Source organism: Salmo salar, chromosome ssa17 (assembly GCF_905237065.1).
Source record: "Salmo salar chromosome ssa17, Ssal_v3.1, whole genome shotgun sequence".
Taxonomy (NCBI): Eukaryota; Metazoa; Chordata; class Actinopteri; order Salmoniformes; family Salmonidae; genus Salmo; species Salmo salar.
In genome coordinates, this window is record NC_059458.1 from 8,922,943 (window position 1) to 8,932,757 (window position 9,815).

At 41.6% G+C, this 9,815-nt stretch overlaps 1 protein-coding gene across 11 annotated transcripts in view; it reads right to left on the reverse strand.

Annotated features, from left to right (window-relative positions):
• Nucleotides 1-3,670, reverse strand: part of LOC106575106 (muscleblind-like protein 2a) — a 75,612-nt gene extending 71,942 nt beyond the window's left edge. For 9 of the 11 annotated variants that reach the window (XM_014151308.2, XM_014151306.2, XM_014151302.2 and 6 more), the window contains exon 1: nucleotides 3,409-3,670. The gene's annotated coding sequence lies outside the window, so the exon portion shown is untranslated. The remainder of the gene's footprint in view (nucleotides 1-3,408) is intronic. The other 2 variants (XM_014151301.2, XM_014151310.2) reach the window with 2 other exon arrangements.
• Nucleotides 3,671-9,815: the final 6,145 nt, after the last annotated feature.

A 9,815-nucleotide genomic window follows, 5' to 3' on the forward strand; every position in this document is an offset into this window, starting at 1 on the left:
AAAGCTAAATACCTGTATGTAACCTATTTATAAAGTAGTAGTCTATTTTAAAGGAGTATTGTTTTTTTACACCTGTCTGATGTGAAAGGATCTGATGTAGAGCATAAGCTCTCCCCACCTGCACTGTAACATGACATAAGCTTTGCAGCATCCCCTCGGGAAAGAGAACATTGTCTCTCCTCTTCTCCCCACCCCACCCTGGTGACGACACACACAGCAGCCTATTTACTATCACGTGAGACCAAGTGGATGGAGCGATGGCAGCACAGAACTGATGAGTCAGAGCCCCGGCTTCATGATTTTTCGATTCCAATACAACACAACAACTGTATTCTCTCCCCTTCTCTATCCAACTCTCCCTCTTTTTATCTCGCTCACCCTCTCCCTATGTGCGTTGAGCTCCCACTCCCATACATGGACTGAAGATTATGTGGTAGCCTGAGTGCTTTATCAACAACATCAATGAGGCTAGACATGCTCTTTCCAGTCCACTGCCAAATAAACCTGATAACCCTCAAGGCTAGCTCGGACAATAACACCTAGTGCTCTTAAAAAAAAGGAAAAAAAAAGAAAAGAGGAACAGATGTTTGTTTTTTTCCACCACCCAAATCGGTGGTGTGGTGTTAATCTATCCTCCGAAACAAAGTGAATTGTGTATCCTACCTCAGCAGTTGACAGGCTAAAACAATTATGTTAGCGCCATCCACAAACGTCATCTTTGCATGCGAACCACCCATAGACCGTAATAGGGGACCCAAGTTACAGGGTCGTATTCATTAGTGAGCATCGTAGCAAAAGGTTTTGCAAACAAATGTAAACAAGCATTTCTTAGTGGACAAATTCAGGTAGGTCCCTCCAGTTTCAGCCTGTTTGTTTCCGTTTGGTTTTAGTGAATAGTGATATAGAATCAGTTGGTGCTCCACTCTGATCCCTATGCTGAGAGAAGATGGGGGGGGGCTGGAAGTGACAGTTTGCAAACTGTCACGATACAGCTATGCTTGACAACACTAGAAAGTGCTTCAGACAGAGGTGGAGAGGAGATGACTGCAGGAAAACATAGCCTAGGAGCCTACTGGGGAGCAAGTGGTCCTAAACGAAGTCCAATATTCTACCTAATCCAAATCACTTTGTAACGATGGGATACTAGCCATAAAGAAGGTAATGTTGCAGAAATAGATTTCCAACAAAAAAACAAAGGCCTTGCGGACAAACAAGTCAGGCTACTTCCTTCCCACCATAGTATCCCCTCCCTAACCTCTGTCCTGGTTCACCCTTGAGCCCAACTGTGATATTAAATAACAGGCTATTAACTCCACAAGTGACTTTCCAATGAGTATGCTAAAGAAACAAAAACAACCAACACAGATATACAAAGGTATTTTTTGATAAAACAGGGTTAAAAAAATATAAAATAGGAGGAAAGTTTAGAATTTTTGGGGATTTTTTTTTGCCCTTGTTTTAAAAGAAATTTACAAGAGAATGTAATGAACTTTATATTGCATTTTAGCACGAAAACATTGTTAGGCTAAATTCTTATCCTGTTTTCATATAGCAATATTCTATTTTTTTTAATTGCACTGTTGACGAAGCTTGCAAGCATTTAATTGCGCCATTTGACAAACACTGATTTGAATTTGATTCGATTTTTATAGCCTATGGCTAAAAGAGGCAAGCACACCAATCGTCCACATAAAATAAAAGGTGTGGTATATCTCCATTTCCAAGATTTTAATAAAGAAAATAATGGAAACCAGTGAAAGCTCAATGGGAAGCTCATGGGATGCTGCCTTCCTGTAGTTGGCTGTAATTAAATAGCAAGAGGCAGAGTTGTGTTTCACTTTGAACCCCTGGATGAAGGGCTTTCTGCCGACCAATGAATACATGCCTGAATAAAATGTACAGAACACTACAGAATAGAGTGAAATGAGATAGGTTTACCCTACATCCGAATGCAGCTATGTAACATCGTTCAGATGACTGACAATACAAAGAGGCTCCATCTTGTTGAATTGTTCATTTGCCCCTGCTATGTTGCAGAGCTTCAAGTCTCAATCAGCAGTGGGTTTCCATGGCTACCTAAGATGGACAAAACAGATCCATGGATAGACCTATATATCCTCTGTGAATCTTATCAACAGTTCTTTGCAATGCATATTCATTTCAGGATCTCTCTTTTTGTAAGACACAATAACCTGCTATTTGAAGGCTAGGCTATACCATTAACTACAGATTTCTAAAGTCCATTGCCTAGCAATTCTCCAGGACACTGAGCAAAATAACATTTGTTAACCCGATTAAAAAAATAAAATAAAAAATAATATATATATATATATATATATATATATATATATATAAGAAATCGGGCCTCGGCTATTGCATTAGTTTGAAATCTAGTCTGAAATCTGTATTCTGCTCTGCAAACGGTAGCCTGTCTGCAGTGCACACATGAACATCAGAACATGGAATAAAACAATTATGAGTCACACATGCATAGCCTAACTGTTTATTGAGCCTTACTAAATCATCCTCGATCAGCATCAATCATCTTTGGCACATTAACACACAAGCATAGCCTACTGACCTTCACTCACACTGTACAAGAAAACTGTGTGAGTGAGTTTTTGTATGTCTAACTCATAAAATATATGTTAAATGTCAAAGTTATATAACCTACATTATGTTTACTTAACCTACAAAATGATGTATGTACTGTTACTGAGGCTGATTATGTCTGCAACACACTGTCATTTTGCACCTGAAAGAGCCATCTAGGAGGATGCGCAACCTATCCTAGAATTGAATAGATTACTTTTCTCTCCCCCTTTAAAATTGGACCATGACGTGGCCATGGAATTTAATTTAGGTAACTAGCTCGTTTGCATCGGCTTTGGTATGGCAACATTGGCTTGCCAAAGCCAACTATAGTTAGCTAGGTACAACGACTATCTAGTCAATAACAACATAAATAACATTAGTGACACTGACAGCCACCTGAAGCTTTGACAGCTCAATAACATGTTCGCATGCCGTGAACTTAGGAAACAGTTCTAGCCAATAGTTGGAAGCTACCTCGTAGGGGCAAATTAGTGCTAGCTGACAACATTGGCTAACTGAAGCAATATTTTCAACAAAATCTGTCAACTCACTTTGAAACCCTCCGAGATGCTCGCTAGCTAACGTTAGCTAGCACTCTTGTTGGAGTAGCTGCGGCAAAACGAACTAACGTTAGCTCGCGCCGGTAATAACATAGCTAGCAATCTATCCATGTTGGCAACCACATTCACAAAGCCAAGCACAGGGTGGCGAGGTAAACAAACTGGCTAGTTAACAGAAACTAAACAAAATCGTAACAACCCAAGTAAGAATTTAGCTAGCTAGCTATTCTATGCTAGCTGGCTACCTGCTCACCTGTCGCATCCAGCTGTACTGGTCACCGCGCGCAGTCAAGAAACGTTCATCGGCCCACGCGGAACTACTCCCAGGAAAGGTAAAATAATATTGAATATCAAGTTGCAAACATTCTAGTCGGAAAATAAAAATAGAAACTCGGTAAAGGCAGAAATTACTTTTTCTCACCACTAACTACTTTACAGTAAGGCTATCGTGTTGCACAAGCAACAAGCTCTTTTGCAGTTCAGTCACAGACAGAAGGGGTAACCCAGACACGTCACAGGGGCTAAAAAGCTGAAGCATCCGTTTAGAACGTTTTCTCTTCACCAAATATGGTAGTCAGAGGAAGTCCTGTGGCAGTAGGAGAGGATGGAACAAGGTGAAATTGGTCTGACGTTCTTCTAATTCTCTCATCGATTAAATATCTGATCTCAATGTATTTTTCTGTTTCCAAAACTATAATCTGTTACGAACACAGTGCACTAAGTTTTATAGACTTGACGCTTTTCCAAAGTTTAAAATTGCGTTGTTTAGAAGGGGTGCAAGGTCGAATTGAGTTTGTGCACACGCGCACTTTACAGAGGCGTTCCCTAACGGAAATATACAAACGCGCGAATGGGATCTCGCGAGCTCGTGCTTGGATTTGCCCACCTCCTTGCTTGTTCTGCCCCCAATGCTTCATTTGCTCCCGCTGTAAACGACACAGATGAAATATCTTAAGTTAGTTATAAATATCTTTGGTTCAGGGATGGCCAAAGAATGGTAAAGAAGGACTACAGGGGGTAGTGGTATTATTATGCATTGCATGTATTAGCACTCAATTTAGTTTGCAGTAATTCAAATTTTCACAATTATTAATGTCAATTGAATTTGTTGTCCAACAAATTGAAATAGATTATGTTTAGATAAATATCACCATCATCCTACCAATAGCTGTACTTGGTATGGTCCAAAATGAACGTCAGCAGCACAGAGAAGGGCAAGGGGTTCGCTTGTTGCCTAGGAAACAACTGTGAATCTCCCGGGACAAAATATGTAGCTAGCTACTGTGGCTACAGATTTTAATAAACAAGAAGCTCTTCCAGTGCCACTGAGATTGATATTCAGGATTTTTGCAAATCATTTAATATTCATCATTTCGTAATGTAGTGTAGTTAATCGACACTGAGCTCAACACTGATAAATCAAAAAATGAAAATCACAGCCCATCTTCTCTGCAAAACTGTAGGTGTTGATTAGTTATTAAAAAGATATTGGTTATCAGAGCACTTTTATTTTTTCATAATTGTTTTAGTTTCTGTACAGTTTATTGACTGAGGTTCTATTTCTCTGTGTTGAGTATTTTTTATTTTATTTTACACACACAGCCTACACACAAACACACACAATCCCCCCCACACACACAATCACACACATGCACACACAGACACACACACAAGTTCAAGTCCTTTACTTTCCATTTGCAAGTATTAAGTAATACATACATTGGAATTTTTTGTTGGAGCTCTCTCGCATATAGGACAGTACGTACTAATTCAGTAAAAATATAAAAAGAACAACAATTTAAAAAGTGCTAAGTGGTAAGATCATTAAAAACTGTCCAGTCATGTGCTAAAGTGCTACAAATAGGATGAAAACAGCTCAGGTTGTTTGGTTTAACCACATAATTAGGAATTAGAATACTAGAATGGAAAATAACCTTGTTATGATGGTAATAAAGGTCAGCCATTTTTGTCAGGGGGTTGGTCAACCATGGTTTGCCAGTGCTGTGATAAGATATTGTGTAAAATAATGAATTTGAAGGATTTATCTACATTGTATGGTTGTTAGCTAGTTAGCCAGCCAGTTTAAGAGGAATTATTTCATAAATGTTTCAAATTAACTTCCAATATGCCAACATTCCATACAAACAATGCAGTCAGTCCACAGCCAAACACTGGCTGAACTCAATTGATGATAGGATTTAAACAAGTTGTAAATGCAACAAGAAAACAAAAATGTAGACATTTATGGTCTGTTTACATATATTTTAGAGGCTATTTATACAGAAAATCTGTATTAAACCCATATAAACTGTATTTAAATTATATTACAATATTTTAGGTTGACAAATATTCTATTACACAATTTCTGATCTATCACATACCTTACTTATTTTTCTGCTAAGTAAAATCAGGATTATGTCTATACTGTCATTCATACAGACTGGTTTGGATTTCTCCCTGACCAATATTGCTGCCATTTTAACTGCATTCTGGTACTGCGTTCTGGGGTTTATGACATAGCCCCTAAGATCTCTATGGGTTTAACACAAACACACACACGCACACCTGTGTGTGTGTTCTTGTAGTCACAGTAAGGTTTTGACCTGTAAGGCCTCGCTAAAAATGGACACCTCTGTCACCTCTGCTCCTTTTCCCTTAAGTCAGCATATTCCTCATGCTCAGATGCTCTGCAGAAGCACCCACTTGTTATGATATTTTGCAATATTGCCAAAGCTGGATTTAGCATCCATCTGCTACACAAACACTAACTGCCCTCAGCAAGTAGCACAAGTCAGGGAGGACCATGTCAAAAATATTAATGGAATGAGCAGGGCATGGATTTGGCTCCTCTGAGTCCTGCCCATGCCATGCTTAGCCTATTGAGTGAATGAACAATGAGCCAGCTAGCGCTAGCCTGCACTGTGCTCAAGGCCAAAGGGCCAGCATAGTGAAATATGTGTGAATGCTAACCTAGCACAGATGAAGGGGGAACATTGACTCATCTTTAGGGATTGTTGTAACGCGCTGGCCATAGAGGGGTTTTTTGTTCTTTATTTTGGTTAGGCCAGGGTGTTACATTGGGTGGGCGTTCTATGTTCATTTTTCTATGTTTTTGTATTTCTTTGTTTTGGGCCGTGTGTGTGTGTGGCTCCCAATCAGGCACAGCTGTAGTTCGTTGTTGCTGATTGGGAGTCACACATAAGGAGCCTGTTTTTCCTTTGGGTTTTGTGGGGGGATTGTTTCTATTTAGTGTCTTGCACCTGACAGTACTGTTTGGCTGTCGGTTTTGTTGTATAGTGTTCTTACGTTTATTAAAACTCAAGATGAACACTAACTCTGCTGCACCTTGGTCTACTCTTTCCACAGACAGCCGTTACAATTGTCAAGGGCATGCTGTACAACTGTATAGTAAAGGCATGCTTTTTATGGTTAAGAAAATAGAATGAATTATATGGGCAAAACACTGAATATTCATCAATTTAAGAAGGTTATGGAATAGTAGCCGACGGCGACACTATAATGTCCCATGCGGGTCTCGAACCCAGGTCTGATAGAAAACTTACTAACTGTTCCAATAGGCTTAACCCACTAGAGGGCGATCAAAACTATCTTACCTAGATAAAGATCGCTACACTATCCCCTCCATTCAGAAGAGCATGTCCCTACATTTCCCTATAGCGTGTCCTCCATATACAAGCCCCTCTGACGGCCACACGGCCACCAAATTCCACTTCTGACACCAATGTAGCAAATGGTGCCAGTGTAATGCCATTGAAACTATGTGAGGGTCCCATGACGATATTTTAAGTCTTACACAATGTCTGCTCATTATTTGTTGTGTAAACAAAATTAGAAAAATCCTTTTGAGAAAGAGTCATAAGCTGCTTATCAGGCCTGTGCTATTGCTTGGCAGACATCTTGTATTGTCCTGAGCATCTTGTCAACGTTATCTTTGTTATGTTGTTGTCAGTTTGTATTGATTGACGATACATCGCTATTTGGTTATCAAGCATATCTTAGATAATTAGGCACCACAGCAAGTGACCACAGCAAGTGACCGTCTCTGCCATTTAAGTAAGCCTAATTCACAAATGGGACCTCGTTACTTATCAGTTTGTCATTGGAATTTCCTTAGCAAACAGAGCAAGTCAGTGGCTGTGTCCCAAATGGCACCATATTGCCTTTATAGTGCAATACTTTCGCATGGCACCCTATGGGCCCTGGTCAAACGTAGTGCACTACAAAATGGAAAAGGGTGCCATTTGGGACGTACACAGTGTCAGATATGTGGAAAGTCTTTTACAGTAGTGCTAGCGTTTGAGGGTACTAGAGTAAGATGTAGTTTGATTCTGCTGACTGTGACCTCTCCCTTACATACCCTTACATACACAGCCTGTTACTTCTAATGTGCACTCTTAGAAAAAAGGGTTCCAAAAGGGTTCTTCAGCTGTCCCCATAGGAGAACCCTTTTTCGTTCCAGTTAGAACCCTTTTGGATTCTTTGTAGAGTCCGATATGGAAAGGGTTCTACCTTTAACCAAAAGAGTTCATCTACCTGGAACCAAAAAGGGGTTTTCAAAGGGTTCTCCTATGGGGACAGCCAAATAACCCTTTTAGGTTCTAGATAACACCTTTCTTTCTAAGAGTGTGTGTGTATTCAGTGTGTGTGTGCGTATGTGTGTGCGTACGTGTGTGCGTACCTGTGTGTGTACGTGTGTGCGTGCCTGTGTGTGTCACAAGTTAAAAGGTTTCACAAATAATGTGTCACGTCCTGACCAGTAAAGGGGTAATTTGTCATTGTAGTATGGTCAGGGTGTGGCAGGGGGTGTTGTTTTTGTGTGTTTTGGGGTTTGTTTGTTTCCAGGGGATATGTTCTAGTTTTCTTTTTCTATGTTCATTTTCTATGTGTGGCCGAGTATGGTTTCCAATCAGAGGCAGGTGTCTTTCGTTGCCTCTGATTGGAAGCCATACTTAGGCAGCCTGTATTTTCCTTTGGGTTTGTGGGTGGTTGCTTTCTGTATAGTCTGTGAACCTTACAGAACTGTTGATTGTCGGTTTGTTATTTTTGTTTAAGTGTTCACTCGCTTTAATAAATATACGAAGATGAGCACTATACCCGCTGCGTTTTGATCCCCTTTCATCGACGCTTGTGACATAATGTGCATAGAAACCTTGTCAGTTAAGGATTTCATGGCAGTGGAAAAATAACTCTTTATTTTGACACAATGTGCTGAATTCACCTCTGAAAACTCAAAATGGGGCTCATGTGCTTTTACTTAAGTGGAAAGTAAAGAATGTCCGACAATGGAAATTAACAAATACAATCCTGACCTTTAACCCCAGAGATTGACGATAGCACTTAAATGGTTGAATATTTGATATACACTGCTCAAAAAAATAAAGGGAACACTTAAACAACACAATGTAACTCCAAGTCAATCACACTTCTGTGAAATCAAACTGTCCACTTAGGAAGCAACACTGATTGACAATAAATTTCACATGCTGTTGTGCAAATAGAATAGACAACAGGTGGAAATTATAGGCAATTAGCAAGACACCTCCAATAAAGGAGTGGTTCTGCAGGTGGCGACCACAGACCACTTCTCAGTTCCTATGCTTCCTGGCTGATGTTTTGGTCACTTTTGAATGCTGGCGGTGCTTTCACTCTAGTGGTAGCATGAGACGGAGTCTACAACCTACACAAGTGGCTCAGGTAGTGCAGCTCATCCAGGATGGCACATCAATGCGAGCTGTGGCAAAACGGTTTGCTGTGTCTGTCAGCGTAGTGTCCAGAGCATGGAGGCGCTACCAGGAGACAGGCCAGTACATCAGGAGACGTGGAGGAGGCCGTAGGAGGGCAACAACCCAGCAGCAGGACCGCTACCTCTGCCTTTGTGCAAGGAGGAGCAGGAGAAGCACTGCCAGAGCCCTGCAAAATGACCTCCAGCAGGCCACAAATGTGCATGTGTCTGCTCAAACGGTCAGAAACAGACTCCATGAGGGTGGTATGAGGGCCGGGCGTCCACAGGTGGAGGTTGTGCTTACAGCCCAACACCGTGCAGGACGTTTGGCATTTGCCAGAGAACACCAAGATTGCCAAATTCGCCCTGTCCTCTTCACAGATGAAAGCCTTTTCACACTGAGCACGTGACAGATGTGACAGAGTCTGGAGACGCCGTGGAGAACGTTCTGCTGCCTGCAACATCCTCCAGCATGACCGGTTTGGCGGTGGGTCAGTCATGGTGTGGGGTGGCATTTCTTTGGGGGGCCGCACAGCCCTCCATGTGCTCGCCAGAGGTAGCCTGACTGCCATTAGGTACCGAGATGAGATCCTCAGACCCCTTGTGAGACCATATGCTGGTGCGGTTGGCCCTGGGTTCCTCCTAATGCAAGACAATGCTAGACCTCATGTGGCTGGAGTGTGTCAGCAGTTCCTGCAAGAGGAAGGCATTGATGCTATGGACTGGCCCGCCTGTTCCCCAGACCTGAATCCAATTGAGCACATCTGGGACATCATGTCTCGCTCCATCCACCAACGCCAAGTTGCACCACAGACTGTCCAGGAGTTGGCGGATGCTTTAGTCCAGGTCTGGGAGGAGATCCCTCAGGAGACCATCCGCCACCTCATCAGGAGCATACCCAAGCGTTGTAGGGAGGT